At 40.6% G+C, this 19,761-nt stretch overlaps 1 pseudogene; it reads right to left on the bottom strand.

Annotated features, from left to right (window-relative positions):
• LOC101939949 (collagen alpha-6(VI) chain-like) overlaps positions 1 to 19,761 on the bottom strand; it is an 81,623-nt pseudogene continuing 61,862 nt past the window's right edge.

Genomic DNA, 19,761 nt, shown 5'->3' with positions numbered 1-19,761 from the left:
TGTTTTGTTTTGTTTTAAGGCAGACGAGATGCTCCATGTTAAAGACACACTGTTCTTTTAGAGTTCTCCTTGATCTAAAAGAAGTAATTCAGTCACCAATTGCATAGTTACTCTATCTGGAAAAGCACAGCAGTGACTAATAAGCCTTCTTCCTATCTTTAGACAATGCAACTTACACCTGTAGAAGGACTATGGAAAGTAAAGTTTCACTGAAAAGAATTTGCACTGCAGTTTACTCATTGAAAGAGGAGAGTGTTACACACATTCATGCCTCACGTCTTGCCAGCCAACTCCAACAAAGCACAACTGACCTGGAGACTAGACAGTTCCTTAAGGGCCTGACCCTGTTAATTTCCAAGTGTCCTCACCTCCCTCTGAAGTGAATGGGAGTTGAGCACATTCAGTACTATACAGGAGCAGACCCTATGTGCATAGGGATAGAGATATTCAAGTTTTTTAAAATACAGTCTTGTCCATTTCTTAAAGGAATAAAATGATTCTGTATCTCACAGATCATGTCCACATTTCTTCCATGATTTCCACCAATAAACCATTGTAGGAGGCAGCAATGGGAATTTTTATAGGTCAGAACCATGCAGCATAGTTAGTTTCTTCAGCCCAGTGCCATATTTAACCATTTCATTGTTTAAAACGTTTTGGTTCCAGCCATCTATAAAACAAAAACAAAAAGGGCCTTCTCTTTAGGATGAGACTGTCCATACAGAGGATTAAAAAGCCTTGTTTTCAATACCGTTGCTTTTCTCTTTTTCCTATAAGCATTGTATTAAGGTAGAGTATATCTTTTCAAAACAGTGAGTGATGGCCAAATCTTGGCTCTTGCCACAGCCTGAGCACGTGCTATGGCGCCTCTCAAAAAGGGCCAGGATGGGAAGAAGTCTCTAGCCAGCTGATGAAGCCAGTCTTTCATCTGCCAGGAGGAGCGGCAAGATGGCCAGATGCAGTGGCTCTATTAGTGCCCTCACTTCTCCCTCAGACTTAGCCCAATCCCCCCAGTCCCCAAACTACATCCACATTTCTGCCAACTGCGGAAGCAGTGTAATTATGGGTAGGCTTTCCACCTCTGAGAACAAAACCAATGGACTATATCCATCATGGGGATAGGGGAGGAGGAGATGTCTGAGGATGTGAACAAGCGCTACACAACAAAGGAGTCTATAAAACTAATATGTTCAGAGAAAGATGATGCATGTGTGCTACATAGTAGAGATGCAGTTGCAAATGAGCATCCATTCAATCCCCATCACAACAGTACCTGACACTACACTCCACGGAAATCTCTACAGCTATTTTCAAAGGATATGCAAGGGCCATAAAGGAAACAAAAATATTTCAGAAACACGTCAATCAGAGCAGTGGCTGCGCAGTACCTCTGAAAATTAGGTCACTTATTTATGTGCTTAACTTCAGGCAGCCAAGTGGGAGCCTTAACCTCTTTGGGCTTCTGTTTCCCCATCCATTAACAGGAGATCACAGTCTTTGCTCCTATAGAGCATTTTAGGTCCGCAGATGACACGTGCTGTGTAAGTGCTAAGCATTGTAGTGAAGGGAGCTGGAAAGCAGTAGTGAATGCTAGCCATTTGCTTTTCAATTTGCTAGATATTTTACAAGAATATTTTTATTTCCACTTCTTCTAACTGCCATGATATTTATCCATGAGCCTTTGTATGCAGCTCCCTTCACAGCATTCTGAGAACAGAATGTGCTGATGACCAGTAAACTGTAGTGGCTGCAGATCCAACCAAAATCCTAATTGTGTTTATAATACATGAGCCTAGGCATTCTTGCTTAGTATTATTTGAACACGATCGTGTTCACATCCTTAATATTAGTTCATTTTGAAGGGTCACAACAGTTCAGGTGGACCAGGTCTTAAGATTTTACTGAGAGTGCTTGTTTCAGTGAGAATATTTGGGTTTGGGGTAAGAGGAGGCCATGGTCGAACCACATAAGAGGCTGTCCCACCTCATGTTGGGAAACAGCCACAGGAGGGCGACTAAGAGGATCATGTGTAGCTAAAGGTAGCTTAGAATGGGCCTGGAGCCTTGAAACAGCTCTGTGCTTGGCGGCTAACTGACGGAGAAGGTAAGTGGCAACAGGAAATTCTGCCTGCTTGTGTAGGAGCCCTTTTCCTGTCATGCTGGTGCTGAATCAGTGAGTCTACAGAGGGCAGAGAAGAGGTTAGGTTGATGACAGGAAGAGGAGGAGGAGACAGAGAAGAGCTGGTATATTTGGCTCCTTTCCCTCAGCTCAATTTTCTAAGGAAGTGTGAAGTCATCCATAGGGTTCCAAAGGTTAAATTGTCCATCCTGCTCAGTGAGGTTTAAGCAGACATTCCCCTTCCTTTCCTTACATCAGACATAACTCACGTTATCTTTCCTTCCGTGTGTTTTGGTAGCATTCTCCATTATGTCGGTAGTTACCAAGGATTGATGTGTACTGCTGGCAAAACCGTTGGTGTTTAGAGGACCATTGCTTACGTCATCCTGGAACATTAGTGTTGCATGCCCAGAAACAGCGTATTCAGCATCAGCTATGGCATCACCTCCTGACCAACTGTCATCTATGATAGCTCTGGGGATAAAAAAACAGGAAACATTTTGGCCTGGCAGGACGACTCAAAAATAGCTGGTATTAGCTAACTTCCTCTGTTTCAATGTCTGCCCTTTTCCTTAGGTTGAGTTAAGACTTGAACATCTCAGGGAAGAGATATTCAGATTTCAATAAGGCTCATCTTCACCATTTGTAGCAAGCTGGGGTGTGAATCTACCCTGCCCTGCAGTAGGTATCTGTGTAGACCCTGCTGCTGTGCACTAACAGTTCGCTAGTGCACTTAGAGAGTAGCTAAAAGCACGCTAAGGAACTGTTAGTGTGCATCAGCAAGGTCTACACAGTCAGTGAATAGCGGGCTAGTGAAGGTCAGATTTACACCACAGCCTGCTGCAAACTAAACATTCATGTGGACAAGCCCTAAGATCTGGAACAATACGTACCACCAAAACAATCAACCACTGGTGTTGGGGCAGGTGGTGCTTTGCACAAATGAGCTCTGCAGGACAACCAGAAATCAGGCAGGAGGAGAATTTTGTATCTGGTTTTAATGAAAACGTTTTTAAATCTTTGTTGCAATTCTATAATTTTCAATTTTGTTTTAAACGACTGATAATTTTGATGGCAGAACATGAAATTACTGCCCAACACAACTACTCACGTGCATAAAGTGAAGCACATCTGTGAGCGTTTGCAGGTTCAGGGCCTTTGATAGGAATCCCTACCCAGGAGAACTAGGCGCTCTCATCAATTTACCCATATGTAACAACAAGTCATAATAAAATAAGTGTCTGGACTCACACATGTGGTTGGCCCCTTAGTGCATATTCTGGTTTCTGAGAGCGAGCTCTGGTACAAATTCTCTTGAGCTCTACTGGTGGATATTTGTTCCTTGCACCTGTCAAGAAAACAAGACATAGTAACAAAATGTACCAACTCAATGCAATTTGAAACAGTTTTCACTCAACTTTTCCTCTTCTGCCCCCACGTATCTTCATTCACCCAGCAGGGTTGTACTAAATACTGAAAGCAGTAAGACAAATTACTGGCAGAGCTTGCAAGGGCTTATACTCAGCTTGATGTATTTCTGTTTGGATGGAACACAATAACTTTTGGATGTCACAGTCAAGTGATTATAAAATCTCAGAGAATGGTCTAGACATAAGAACATAAGGGGTCAACAAACATGTGGACAAGGGGGACCCAGTGGACACAGTGTACTTTGATTTCCAGAAAGCCTTTGACAAGGTCCCTCACCAAAGGCTCTTAAGTAAAGTAAGTTGTCGTGGGATAAAAGGGAAGGTCCTTTCACAGACTGAGAACTGGTTAAAAGACCGGGAACAAAGGGTAGGAATTAATGGTAAATTCTCAGAATGGAGAGGGGTAACTAGTGGTGTTCCCCAAGGGTCAGTCCTCAGACCAATCCTATTCAACTTATTTATAAAAGATCAGGAGAAAGGGGTAAACAGTGAGGTGGCAAAGTTTGCAGATGATACTAAACTGCTCAAGATAGTTAAGACCAAAGCAGACTGTGATGAACTTCAAAAAGATCTCACAAAACTAAGTGATTGGGCAACAAAATGGCAAATGAAATTTAATGTGGATCAATATAAAGTATGCACATTGGAAAAAATAACCCCAACTATACATACAATATGATGGGGGCTAATTTAGCTACAACAAGTCAGGAAAAAGATCTTGGAGTCGCTGTGGATAGTTCTCTGAAGATGTCTGCGCAGTGTGCAGAGGCGGTCAAAAAAGCAAACAGGATGTTAAGGATCATTAAAAAGGGGATAGAGAATAAGACTGAATATATTATTGCCCTTATATAAATCGATGGTACGCCCACATCTCAAATACTGCGTACAGACGTGGTCTCCTCATCTAAAAAAAGATATAATGGCACTGGAAAAGGTTCAGAAAAGGGCAACTAAAATGATTAGGGGTTTGGAACAGGTCCCATATGAGGAGAGATTAAAGAGGCTAAGACTCTTCAGCTTGGAAAAGAGGAGACTAAGGGGGGATATGATAGAGGTATATAAAATCAAGAGTGATGTGGAAAAAGTGGATAAGGAAAAGTTATGTACTTATTCCCATAATACAAGAACTATGGGTCACCAAATGAAATTCATAGGCAGCAGGTTTAAAACAAATACAAGGAAGTTCTTCTTCACGCAGAGCACAGTCAACTTGTGGAACTCCTTTCCTGAGGAGGTTGTGAAGGCTAGGACTATAACAGTGTTTAAAAGAGAACTGGATAAATTCATGGAGGTTAAGTCCATTAATGGCTATTAGCCAGGATGGGTAAAGAATGGTGTCCCTAGCCTCTGTCTGTCAGAGGGTGGAGAGGGATGGCAGGAGAGAGATCACTTGATCATTGCCTGTTGGTCCGCTCCCTCTGGGGCACCTGGCATTGGCCACTGTCGGTAGACAGGATACTGGGCTAGATGGACCTTTAGTCTGACCCGGTATGGCCATTCTTATGTTCATAAGAACAGCCATACCGGGTCAGACCATAGGTCCATCTAGCCCAGTATCCTGTCTTCCAACAGTGGTCAACGCCAGGCTCCCCAGAGGGAATGAATAGAGCAATCACCCAGTGATCCATTCCCTGCAGCCCACTCCCAGCCTCTGGCAAACAGAGGCTAGGGACACCATCCCTGCTCATCCTGGCTAATAGCCATTGATGGACCTATCCTCCATGGATTTATCTAGGCTTCAATGGGCAGAATCCTACTGATTTTGGTGAAAATTGGAAGGGGGAAAAATCTGAAAGGGGTGGGGGGGGGGGACGGACGTGTGTAGCCCCTGGCATCTGATTGTAGACCTAGCAGCTTCAAGCACCTCTGTAATTGTGTACAAATCAAAGAACTACTTGATGGCTGCCATTAATGTTTCTATTATAACAACACCCCCTCCCCCCATCTCAGCTCCGCCCATCCTCCCAATACAGTTTTAAAATGCTGACGAGAGAGAGAGAGAGAGAGAGAGAGAGAGAAGTAGAATCAGAACAGTGGCATGGGGGCACATGCAGCCCCTGAGATGAGAGCTCCTCGTATAAAGGAGGGGGATTGCAGGGAGTTTCTGAAATAGGAAATGGGATGGTGGCACATAGGGATTCTGTGTGGAGGGTAGAGGAATGCAAGAAGCTCCTGGTGTGGGTAATGTGCTTGGCCTACAGAAATAACAAGTGTGCAACTCTCTAGTATGCTTAAGCTTTAAAAGTAATGTTGGTACATTAAATTACAACATTTCTTATAGTTCACTGGTTCGATAAGAGAAGAGAACAGGCCTATTGGCAAACTCATTTTAAATACCTTCTGTTTCTTTATGCATAGGCACCATTTTTTAGACACATTCACACCATAAGGCTATTACAAGCTATAATTAGTTTATAGTACATTTGTTCTCTCTCCCTTACAATTCAGTCCTTCTCAAAGACTTACTTTTGCCTAGGGATCTAAAAATAATTCAAATGTGTCTATGTTAAGGTGAGGATGTCAGGATGATAGTCCAATTATGCTCTGTAGTCTCCTCCAGTATCATTCCATCAATGAGTCTGCAAGGGCTGCTGCGATGTGTAAGCAGCATAGATTGTACTAAATACATCCCCCATCTGCAGGTTCTTCTGATGTGTAGTCAAGTGATCCAAGAACACAACAACCTTTCTGACATATCACTGTGTTGATCTACTACTAGGTCAGCATTTTTTCTGTTTATTGAATAAATGGAAGGCCCAGGGAACTGATAATGGGTATCAAGCCCTCAGCCTAGATCATTGATCCAATCTGTGGCAGAAGCTAGAAGTGACCTAAAGTGGCATCTTAGGTGGTCTATGTGAAATAAGGTTGGTGGCCTTAGTTCAATTCCTAGTAGAGAGATTTCCCATCATAAAACCTATTGAGATCACCGGTGTTGTTCGTTCCTAGGGCTGTCTAATAAGACTATCAAGCATGGACTTAAACCACTCTTTTACCCCTTAAGTATTTAACTTGATCTACTAAGGACAGAACTAAGGGACTTTGGAATGGGAAACCTGCATTGAAAACTCCAGGCTAAAACACATTTGTGAATCTACGGAAGACTAATGTCCAAGGTTATCAACCTAACCTCTTTCATGAGTTGCTGGACAGTCACTGAAGAACAATGAAACAGCATTAATATAATAACTTACGCCTGAGGAGATGCACAAATGGTTTCATAAACCTCACTACGTATTCAAGTTCAGGCTTGTGAACTCTGCCCAGCTGAATCAAATGATGTTCCAGGGGAATACTAGCCATCTCTTCCAATTCCTTGTCGTTATATACATGTCCTAATGAAATTACAAACAGAGCATATCCTTGGCACTTGGCTCTCAGAGATGCCTCCTTTAATGTGTCTTTGTCCCACTGACTTGTTTCTCCAGCAGATATAACAATAATAGCCTTGTGTTGTCTGGAGTGGGGTGCAGTTAAGAAAACATTATCAATTGTCCACTGTATGGCATGGCCAAGAGCAGCTGCTCCATTCAGCTGTCGAACAGATTCTTGGATATGTCTTTTCATTAACTGTCTCTTCTTGTAGGTGAAGAAGTCAAATTCTTTCTTTACAGGGTTCTGCCCCTTTTGAGGTTTGAAACCTGGGGGAGCATGGCTCACCACAGCCACCCTATCACCTGTGGAAGAAGTCTCTGGCTCAGAGGAAATGTCAAAGTTATCAAGTACTCTGCTCAAGAAGTTTTTCACGTTCTCAAATTCGGCACTACTCATTTTCTGTGAGCTATCCAAAATGAAAGCAGCATCCACATATACCGGTGGTGATCGGAATCTGCGGCGTTCACAAAACTCATCTGGTTTACATTTGTCTGCAAATAAACGGAAAATTAGTTTGTACTTCTTTCTTTAAGAAACTGAAAGTGTGACAAAAGAAACGGCATCGAAACTCTCAGTTCCGGAGAGGATTAAAGAGCCTAAACTTAAAGTATTAACAACCATCTTCTACATCTGTGAAAGTTATGTATAATTAAAATCAGAAAGCTAAGGGACTGATCCTGTGAAATAATCCGCTCCTCACAAGAGTAGCCCTTATTACTAGGATTGTTGATTAATCAGAGTTAACTCATGCGGTGGCCTCCAAAAAAATTAATTGCGATTAATCGCAGTTTTAGTCGCACTGTTAAACAATAGAATATCAATTGAAATTTATTAAATATTGTGGATGTTTTTCTACATTTTCATATATTGTATTTTGTGTTATATTTTAAATCCGTGTATATTATTGTTGATTACAAATATTTGCACTGTAAAAATGATAAATGAAATAGTATTTTTCAGTTTACCTCATTCAAGTACTGTAGTACAATCTCTGTTATTAAAGTGCAACTTACAAATGTAGATTTTTTGGTTACATAACTGCACTCAAAAACAAATGTAAAACTTCAGAGCCTACAAGTCCACTCAGTCCTACTTCTTGTTCAGACAATCGCTAAGACAAACAAGTTTGTTTACATTTACAGGAGAGAATGCTGCCCTCTTCTTATTTACAATATCAACTGAAAGTGAGAACATGCGTTCTCATGGCACTGTTGTAGCTGGTGTTGCAAGGTATTTACGTGCCAGATATGCTAAACATTTTTATGCACCTTCATGCTTCGGCCACCATTCCAGAGGACATGCTTCCATGCTGATGACGCTCGTTTAAAAAAACAATTTTGTTAATTAAATTTGTGACTGAACTTCTTGGGGGAGGGGGGGACTGTATGTCTCCTGCTCTGTTTTACCCACATTCTGCTATGTATTTCATGTAATAGCAGTCTTGGATGATGACCCAGCACATGTTATTCATTTTAAGAACACTTTCACTGCAGATTTCACAAAACGCAAAGAAGGTACCAATGTGAGATTTCTAAAGATAGCTACAGCACTCGACCCAAGGTTTAAGAATCTGAAGTGCCTTCCAAAATCTGAGAGGAACAAGGTATGGAGCATGCTTTCAGATGTCTTAAAAGAGCAACACTTCGATGTGGAAACTACAGAACTCGAACCACCAAAAAAGAAAATCAACCTTCTGCTGGTGGCATCTGACTCAGATAATAGAAAATGAACATGCATGGCCCGCACTGTTTTGGATTGTTATTGAGCAGAACCCATCATCAGCATGGTATGGTATATCATCAGTATGGAAACATGTCTTCTAAAATGGTGGCCAAAGCATGAAGGTGCATACGAATGTTTAGCATATCTGGCACGTGAATACCTTGCAATGCCACCTACAACAGTGACATGCGAACATCTGTTCTCACTTTCAGGTGACATTGTAAATAAGAAGAGGGCAGCATTCTCTCCTTTTACATTGTTTTGTTTTTTAGTGCAGTTATGTAACAAAAAAAAATCTACATTTTGTAAGTTGTACTTTTGCAATAGAGATTACACTATAGTACTTGTATGAGGTGAATTGAGAAATACTATTTCTTATCATTTTTACAGTGCAAATATTTGTAATAATAATATAAAGTGAGCACTATACACCATCTTCTGTACTGTAAATTGAAATCAAATATTTAAAAATGTAGAAAAACATCCAAAATATTTAATGAATTTCAATTGGTATTCTATTGTTGTGATTAATCGCGATTAATTTGTTTGAGTTAATTACATGAGTTAACTGCGATTAATCGACAGCCCTCATTTTTATGCATTCGAGTACATTTCCTCCTAAGAAAAACTTGGCAGCACAGATAGTGGAGATAAGCAGTTGGTTGTAAATCATGATCAACATGCTACTCATTGGAAAGTTCCCTCCTTTTAGGGGTTAACTTGTGAAGAAGAAATAAAGCCAGAAAATTCAGCTGTGGTTATTTGAAACACCAATGTCTGTCTAAATGCTTTTGCCAGTCTCTCTCATGCTTTTTGCCAGGCAGCACTAAATAGTGTTTTTTCTCTAATACAGATGGATCTTACCATAACAAAGAGTGCAGCGCTGAAATGTTTCCAAGAATGGCTCATAGTCATCCTCTTGATTAATATTTATTACCTGGAAGAATCCAGTATCGTCCATCTAGACAGAACAATAATAAAAAGATTTAGTGCAGAAGGCAAGTGGTGAGTTTTACCTTAAAACAGTTTCTTTGAATACTGTAGAATTGTGTTCACGGCAGGCATTCAGAGAGAATTACATTCATTCCTAAGTGTCAGACATTCAACCCCTAAGCCACCCACAACCAACAGCAATTTTGTACATTCTCCAGCGTGACTAACTTCAGTGACCCTGAAAACCTCCACAGAAACCTCCAATTTCTCAACTACCCTTCAGCAATGAACTTGGGTTCTGGCTGTCTTTGCGCTGGGCTCTGACTTGGCACCTCCACACTGAAGTTTTGCCCTCTATTAGGGGCTGGAGTGTTCCAAATCTCAGAGTCAGCCAGCTTGTGTGATTTGGAGCATTTCATTTGACACACAGTTAGTTCAGTAGAAAACCGGTGAGACTTTAAATGCGTGTCCAAAAACAAGGCACTCTAGTTTTTCCAAGCAGAAGTACAGATTGAGAATAATTCTCAAAACAAAAATGCTACATTTAGTGTTTCCAAACACTAGCTACTCCTTACAAAGTGATGGGCCCTGTCCTTCAGTGTCTGCTTGAACAGAATTCCCATTGACTTCAATGGAGGGGGTCAAGGACTGCAGGCTGAAACTGGGAATCAGTGACACCAGGCATCTTATTCTATTCTGAAATGGTTCTCTTTCCACTGATGTAATGTAACACAAGCTAGGAGTTATTATGTAAAGGGAGAGGGGAAAAGGGGCAGAGCTGGGGAATCCTGTGGCGCTAAAGGAGAGCTCATGCAGAAGCCCCTGTGAAGAAGGGGAAAAACCTGCTGGTTGGGAGAAGCTGAGCCCAAAGCAAGAAGGGTTGATGCTGGAGGGTGGATCCCAGGGGTAGAGGTCACAGGCAGAGAGGCCTGTGAGAGTAGAACACAAGGGGAAGCCCCCTTGCAGCAAGCCTGAGTGGAGGGCTGCAGGAAGCAGAGCCCAAAACAAAGGAGCTGTCCTGGAGGGATGTTCCCTGAGCAGGGGTAGGACTCTCAGAAGGGAAGCCTGGCTCAGTGGAACACTGGAGAGTTCTGTCCCAGGAGACCTGCCTTGGGGCTATGGGAAAAGAGTTGCGGGTCTTGGAACACTCAGGTAGATGCCCTGGAACAGGGGCTAAAGGAACTGGCACAGAGTGGTTAGTGACTCTTGGCTGGGTGACTAGGGAACGGTGACCTTTGCATGGGATTGACGAGTTGCTGTGTTGTAACCTTGTTTAACTTTGGGGGTTTGAGAAGAACTGTTTTACTATGAGGGATCTGTGGACTGTGACCCTTTTATTAATATAAAGGGTTTGAATTTGCTGCTGAGAGAATGTTCCTATGCACAAATGGAGTCCAAGGAGAAACTGAGGTAGCTGCAGCAGGGTGCTGCAGAAGGGCTCCCTGAGTGGGGGCCGTCCTACTCCACATCCCTTTGTTAAACTGATTTCTCTTAATAGTGTCTTCAACTAGATCTTTGTTTAGCTTCTAGTCTTTCTCCTTGAAAGAGATTACAGAGTTCCCAAGGAAATCCATGACAACATGCTGTATTGTAAAGAATGTTTAAGCTGTAAAATTCCAACTGATTTTCTCCTTTCCAGCAAAAAATGCTGCAAAAGAACAATCTTCAGAAAACGTCCTGCAGCACTACTATGCACAGAACACACTTTTAGACACTGAGTAATGAGTGCTGTAAGGGTTCGAGTCCTGCTCATCTTGCTCATGTGATCAGCATTTGGCCTAAGACAGTGTTATCCTATAATCGTACTGTGGTAACTGGAAAGGTCATCACAGAACAAGTTAGCTGAACAGGAACTGTATGTAACATTAGATGCGCCAAACTGTGTTAGAGAAACATTAAAGTTGCACTGACTGTTAAAATAAAAAAAAATATATATATAGAAATCCAAACATACTGTTCCTACAGCTATGCAACTTAGCCACATTGCATAGATCTGCTCTTTGATTTGTTGCTGTTGCTAAATCCAGCTCAGAAATTGCTCTGCTACCCCAACAATGACTGAAGTGTGGGTCTCTATATTCAGTGGGCCGCCGTGATTTCCATACCAAATCTGCACAGTTTGCAAGAAAATACTTTGTCTTACTCCTCACCAACTCAGCTTAGCTATTGACAGTCAACTTGGGTTGTTCCCATTTCACACACCGTCAATGCTAATAACGGTTCTGCAGGCTGAATTATTCCCTCAGCTACAACTATGCAACCCTGTTATCTTTAGATTATGTAATCAGTGATACCTCTGCAAGACACCAGATAATTAAGAATCTGGCTGTTTTTCTTCATAAGATGCCCTGCTCTCTCTACCACTGTTATTTAAAGGATTTCCTTGTCACAAATGCTAATAGTCCCACAACCACATTGCTTTGGTAGTGAACTCTACAGTTTTCAAACACATTGGGTTTGATTCTCCACTGCCTTGCCCCTTGTGTAGTCATTTACCCCTCAGGCAGAGTGAGTGGAAAATACCACTGTTCGGGTTTGGTACTGTTTTACTGCTAGTCTGCACTCACTTACCACAGGGGTAAATGACAGACAATGTAAGGTGTAAGGCAGTGGAGAATCAGGCCAGGTTTTCTTGAATGTATTAAATACTCTGATTAAGCACCAAGTCCTACAATGTTCATCAGATGCATAATCCTTATACAAGTAGTTCTACTGACTTGAATGGAATCACTAGCATTAATAAGGACTATTCATGTAAGTGTTGCAGGATTTGACCCCAGATATAATCACAAATAACCAATACAATGGGCCACATCTGTCTTGGGTGTAACTCCACTGAAGATAATGGAGTTACACCAAAGGATGAATGTGGCCCACTGTGTTTTGAAGGCTGTGAAATACAACGTCTTGTTACTGAACATCAACAAGAAAACGTTAGTGGATGTCTTACCGCAAAAGCACGACTGAGGAGGGGAACATCATTAAAAGCGATAACTACTGGAACAATATCAAATGCAGTGTACTCCAGAACTGCTGTGTTAATAGAAAATTCATCTGAGGACGGCCCATTGCTGAAAAACACTGCTACTTTTCTCACATTAGGACCTTGGCGAGTTCGCTTGAAAACATTCCTGGCAACGAATCCCATTGCTCTGGCAATATCCCGTTCGCTTGAGGATCTCTCATAAGTCAGATTATTAAGTTTTTTGAGGAGCTGATTCTTGTTGTAGAACTCGGAGAAGCGGATCAGATAATGAGTGTTGGAATTGTAGGACACAACAGCGACTCTAGCTCCCACTGGACAGTTGCTGTCTCTAATTTTGGTGGCATTCACTACTGATATTACAATCTCTCTCATTCTTTCAAATAACTGGGATGACACATCCTGGGATATGTCCAAAGCAAACACTAGTTCCGTTGGATATACTGGGCATTCTGGTTTTTCTAGACAATAAAAAACAGTTGTTATACAAATCACACAGGATAAAAAATGCAAGCTATTTTAAAAAGTGATTAATAACTACTTAATTTTGCTTTCCCTAGATAGCCTGATACAATGCTGCCTGCTATCTAGGGACTCACTCTATAGAAATTGATACAAGGGCAAGTCATGCTGGGGCATAGTTCAGGAATGCAATGAGACTTTTTCAGACACGGCACTGAGGAGTGCAGGTGCTGGACACAACTGCAGTCCCTGTACTCCTTCGAGTAGGGGGGAAGGGAGGCGAAGGCAGGGAGAAGCCAAAGTCATAGTCTTGCCCCCTTCCATGCCACATGCAGGTCTGCAAAACTGGCTGGGTGCAGAGGGGGATTATGGAGCACTTCCCTTCCTGTCTGGAAGGTCCAGGAGGGATTGCGTTTCCTGAGGCACAATCACGCCTGGAGCTCTCTCTGTGGTAATGTGGTTCTGTACTGGCCCCAGCTCCATGCTCATCAGGCACAATGCAGCCTACCATGTCTATTGCACTTTACTTAAATGCAACACTAAGCTGTGGAAAAGCAGGGGGTATTTCTATGTTTAGATACATTTCAATGTGTTTAGTGACTCCAAATGGTAGTAGAGGCACAAGACAGCTGAAAATAAAGCTAGTGAATGGAAAGGAAATGGTAATCTAAACTCATGGTACGCCATAAAGACGACCACGATGGTACCCAAAGGTTGTTATAAAAGAAAACTCTGAGAAAAGAGGAACACCAAACTGACTTTAACAAATTAAGATAACTGGTAGGTAAGGTCCCGTGGGAAGAAAATCTAAGGGCTAAAGGAGTTTACATGAGCGGTGTGAAGCAGAAGTTTCTCAAAGAGACGGTATTGAAGGCGCAACAGCAAACTATCTTGATGCAAAGGAAAGATGGGGAGAATAATAAGAGGACAATATGGCTCCATGAGGAGCTCTTTAATAACCTGACAATCAAAAAGGAATCCTACAAAGAGTGGAAACATGGACAAAGTACTAAGGATGAATACAAAAGAATAGCACAAGCACGTAGGGACAAAATCAGAAAGGCTCTGGCACAAAATGTACAAGGGACATAAAAGGCAATAACAAGCGATTCTAAAAATACATTAGGAGAAAAGAAAGATGAAGGAAAGTGTAGGTCCTTTAGTTAGCTGTGAAAAATAGCTAGTAACTGGATGGCATCAAGAAGGCCTGTTTTGCTTCAGTCTTCTCTAAAAAGGTAAACTGACCAGATACTTAACACAATTAATATTAACAACAAGGGGGAAGGAACACAAGCCAAAATAGGGCGAAGAACAAGTTAAAGAATATTTAGATAAGTAAAATGTATTCGAGTCATCAGGACCTGATAAAATTCACCCTCTGGTACTTAAAGAAGTAGGCTGAAGGCATCTTGGAACCATTAGTGATTATCTTTAAGAACTCATGGAAGTTGGGTGAGGTCCCAGAGGGCCAGAGAAGGGCAAATATTGCACTTATTAAAAAGGGGAACAAAGAGGACCCAGGGAATTATAGACCTAATTTCAATATCAGGAAAGATACTGGAACAAATTATAAAACAATCAATTTGTAAGCACCTAGAGGATTACAGGATTATAAATCATAGCCAACATAGATTTGTCAAGAACAAATCATGCCTAACTGACCTAATCTTATTTGACAGGGTTACTGGACTAATGGATAGGCCGGAAGCAGTAAACGAGATGGATCTTGATTTTAGTAGGGCTTTTGACACAGTCCCACATGACATTCTCATAAACAAGCTAGGGAAATAGGATTTAAATAAAATTATTAAAAGGTGGGTACCCAACTAGTTGAATGATAACTGGTCTTTGAATAGAGTCTATGGTCCACCGTCAAAGTGGGGAGACTTATCTAGTGGGGTCATGCAGAGGTCTGACCTAGGTCCAGCACTATTCAACATTTTCATTAAATGACTTGGACAATGGAGTGAAGGTTATACTTATAAAATTTGCAGATGACACCAAGCTGGGAGGGGTTGCAAGCACTTTGGAGGACAGGATTAGAATTCAAAATGACCTTGAGAAATTGGAGAATTGGTCTGAAATCAACAAGATGAAATACACTAAAGACAAGTGCAAAGTACTACGCTTAGAATAAATAAAATGCACAGTTACAAAATGGGAAATCATTGGCTCAGAGGTGGTACTACTGAAAAGGATATGGGGGTGATAGTGGATCACAAATTGAATGAGTCAACAATGTGATGCAGTTGCAAAAAAGGCTAATATTCTGGGATATATTAACAGGAGTGTCATATGTAAGACAACCAGCTATGTCTGTGTGTGTTGCAGCCAGCCACACCTTGGCTCTTACCAGCCTTAGTTATACTGCAGGGTGATCCCCAAACACCCCCAGTCCTAGACTTTTTTTTCCTGGAAATGTATGTCCTGTATTGCCCAGCCCCCTCCTGCACAATAGAAGTTTATGTATTAAACTTTTAAAGTCTATTATTGCTTTAATAGAAATAATATGCACTTAACTTGCCATCCCAAATGGCATTTAAAACACAGGATTAAATAAAACAATAAAACAAGTTTATTAACTACAAAGAGAGATTTTAAGTGAATACAAGAAATGAGGCATAAAAATCAGAAACGGTCACAAGAAAATAAAGTTCAAATGCTACTGCTGCCTCACTTAAACTATATCAAATTCAAGCAAAGTTTCTCATCATATGCTTTCAACAGTCTAACTGACCAAACTTAGTAGGACAGGACCCCTTCTCCAGTCCCAGGAATGCTTTGGAATTGGTAATAGTAACATTCCAGGAGATTAGCTCTATGGGGGCTTTACCAATATCAAAGACAAATGATGCAAGGGATTGAGGATGCTAATACACCAAGAAGCAAATCAGAAACATACAAGAAAAGGCCATGAGAATATAAGCTGAAAATATTCATACAATGGGAATCAGTGATGGGCTGGACCGTAAACTTAAAAGATTTGTGGAAATTAAACTAAAAGAAGAATATATCCTTCTTTTTGCTTCAGTGCATGATCCTACCAACTTCAGTACATCTGAAAATGCAGACTGTGACGACAGCAAACGTGTAAGTGTGAATAGTTGTCAAGGCTGACACTCAATGTGAAGAAATTCTTAATTAAAGGAAGAATACTGGTTTCTCATTCCTGCTGTGGATGCAGCAATCACAACACACAACAATCACTCTGATGAGTTAAAGAGAAGCACTGATGGCCCCTTTCTGATCACATGTCCAATCCTCTTTATCCCACAGTGGAGGACTCAGTGCAGGGTCTTGAAAATTGAGAGTATAAAAGTAGCACTCTGAGAAGGTCAATGAGAACTTTTGAGAGTGAGAGGAGAAGAAAACAGGGTAGGTTTTCCCAAGGGATCTCCCCTCAAAGTATATTTATTTGCAAAGTTGCCTCAGCTGCTAGGTACTTCATCAGATATTGAGGAGGACGAATGACGTTTTAAGGCCAAATCATCCTGTAATTCCCACAAACGTGAGTAAATCTCAAAGAGCCATAGAGGTAAAACCTTTATTTTATCTCTGCACAAAAGTTACTCATGTGAGGGCTGCAGGGTAAGTGACATAATTTGCAGTTTTAGTGGTTAAAAGGCAAGTAATCCAGAGAGATGCACCATAAGTATCTTTACGGTAATGGCCTAAATTTCAGAGGTGCTGATCATCCACATCTCCCACTGCATTGAATGGAAATGCAGATGTTCAGAACCTCTTAAAATCAGGTCACAAAGGAACTAGAATAACTCAGAAGGACACAGGGCCAGGAGCTAAGTGTTAGTTTCTTGTTTTTTTCTAGCTGTAGCTGAAAAGCAAGATAGGGATCAACTGAACTCTAGTTTACGTTGTCTTATCTAGTCACTGAACTCTGCAGATACAATATTAGGTAATGGGGATTCACATAGCCAGAACTAGCTGACCTGAAGTTCTCAAAAAGAGGTAAAGCAGGGTGAATATTTATTTTAAAATGTGCATCAGTAGAGCATGCTCAGGGGCAAGCTATCAATGAGGAAATAAAGCAGAAAGGGACGGGTGCCTATTGGAAGAGAAGTCTGACAAATTAAGAAGTAGTGATATGATGGGCAGGGAATGAGGGGCATGCTCTCTTTACAGAATTGCAGAACTACAGTTGTTTTGCTTAGTTAAGCAGAGACAAACAGTGGCTGATCTATCAGCAGGTGGGGAACTTAAAGAAGTGAAACTCCAGATCAAAAGTGAGGTCTTTACCTAAACCATCTTCCCAGACACATTGATACATTAAGATTTTAGTTACAACAATATAATAATAAACAATACTCACCCTGCCAACAAGCTAAACAAAAAAAGGGAAAAAATATTATATAGCATGTTTTAAAATAAATCCTAAAATCTCTTTAAAAAAAAGAAAACATGTAATGTCATGGGAATAGGGACTGGGAGTGACTGGCTCACTACAAAAGCAATTTTCCCTCTCTTGGTATTGACACCTCCTCATCAATTATTGGGAGTGGACCACATCCACCCTGACTAAATTGACCTTCAACATCGGTTCTCCACTTGCAAGTTAACTTCCTTCTCTTCACGTGCTAATATATATTTATGCCTCTATCTGTAATTTTCACTCCACGCATCTGAAGAAGTGGGTTTTTGACCCACAAAAGCTTATGTCCAAATAAATCTGTTAGTCTTTAAGTCGCCACCAGACTCCCTTGTTGTTTTTGTAGTGTCATGGATTGCACACCTATAATTTTACAGCATTCCCTGTGCATGCAAAACACTCATTGGTTTCAATGGAAGTTGTTAAGTGAACAAGGAGTTCAGTTTCTGTCCCTTAATTTGCATTGCATGTTCTTATTGTGGATGTCTATGGTCCCTGGTTTCTAACAGAATTTAGAGAAATAGATATAACTCAGCAAATTATCCAGACTCCTGAATTTGTTTTAGAAAATTCCATGGTTCGAGACACTGGACTGAAACATTCTAATGTTTTCTCAAATAAATATTCTCTGCTTAGCCCAGCTCAGCTGAACTTTCACTGTGGATCAAGATTAGTCACATGAGTAAGGGTCCATAATCTGTATTTAAGATTGATTTACATAAAATAATGTAATTTACTTACTGATCTTCCCTTAAGGACACTTGGGGCATCTTCATTATTCATATGGACACTAGTCCTTTCCAAGTGCCCCAAGCACCTAATTTCCATGAAGGCTACTTTATACACAACAAAGGGAACACGGATCCCTATAACAGCTATTGCCATTTAAAATAGTCATATTTCAAAAGAGGGGTTTTTGTTTGTTTTGTAATTTGTGAACTTTCAAAGGAAATCAGAGAAGCATGTTAGAAATGATCATGCAGAATTACCGACTGATTACTAGAATCAATAGACATTTACTGATTCACTTAGTGCATGGTACAAACACAGCTAAAACAGCATCATAAAAAGGATCTACTGTGAGCTAAAAATACTCTCTCTGAAATGAAGGCTCTTTACTTGTCAAGCAATTACTCTCTCTTTTGCATGTAAATGGCCTTTAAGTCTGTAAACTGAAAAAGAAGTGGTCGCTAGAACTTGATTTTCTTTCCCTAAAATATCACTTCAAGTGCTGACCCTTTGGGTGATACAATTTTATAAAGCAAAATGATGTACTTACGACTGTGTCTGCGCACATAGTCAATGACTTCACATGGCTGCAGAACAGAAACAAAACAAGGAGAAAGAAAGGAATTCTTAGCTGATGAAGTGGTTTATTTCTAAATGTATACTGAATATAGAAACATGCCAGAGATACATACGGGAAAAGGGTGCAGTCCCATTGTTCCTTTAGCGCCCTATAAGAACAAGATTGTAGATTACTAGATCATTTAAAGCTATCAACTGCCTGGATAATTATAATTATTAAATTGCAAGAATGTCTTGTACAACGAGACAATCATATAGTACAATCAAGTTCTGCTATATTTTCTCTCTTTTCATTTAATATGTATTGTGCTGTGGTGGCAATTGAAGTTCCAGAATGGTGGGATCATGATACCCAAACAGAAACAGAGTTATTTTATTTTAATGGGCTTTGGGGAGAGATAGAAGAATTAATAATTAATATATATGGGAATCCAAGTTCTTAGCACCTTTGAAAATCAGGTGTAATGTTGCTGCCCCTAAGCATCAGTCCAATATATCTTTGTGTGACATTACTGCTGCTTATGCCCAAGTACTGATTACAAACAAAAATTAGATTTGAGTGGAGACCAGATTCAATTTCTGAGATGAGTGAAATCTCAGCTCACTTTTATTGGGATCTTTTAATTCCAGCCTGATATTACAAAACTATCAGAAAACAGTGGTAAGCTGCAAACTTCAGACATGGCTAGAAAAAATTCCAAAAGCCAGATATACGTTCCTAATTTTTAAAAAATATTGCGACACATGTGTTGTTCTTTAATTGCCAGTTTTCAGGCGAGGCCCAAGGTCCAAATGAAAAGGTTGCAGCTACATTTTAAGTACAATTAGGCATTTAAAGAGTTGTCTAGATTTGCATGCAAAAATTAGATTTGGGCATCTAAATAGTGATTTGCACATGCAAATACCCAATTTGTGCTCTCAGTTGCAGTAGAGTGAGAATTTAGACACACAGTTACATGCATAGACTTTGGGTCTTTTTTTTTCCCTAAAATCTGACCCTTAGAATTTTAGTTCAAATACTGTAACATAATTTGATATACAAACAA

Source organism: Chrysemys picta, chromosome 2 (genome assembly GCF_011386835.1).
Source record: "Chrysemys picta bellii isolate R12L10 chromosome 2, ASM1138683v2, whole genome shotgun sequence".
In the NCBI taxonomy this organism is placed as follows: Eukaryota; Metazoa; Chordata; order Testudines; family Emydidae; genus Chrysemys; species Chrysemys picta.
Note: the sequence above shows the minus strand (reverse complement) of the source record. Positions and strands in the feature narration are given on the sequence as shown.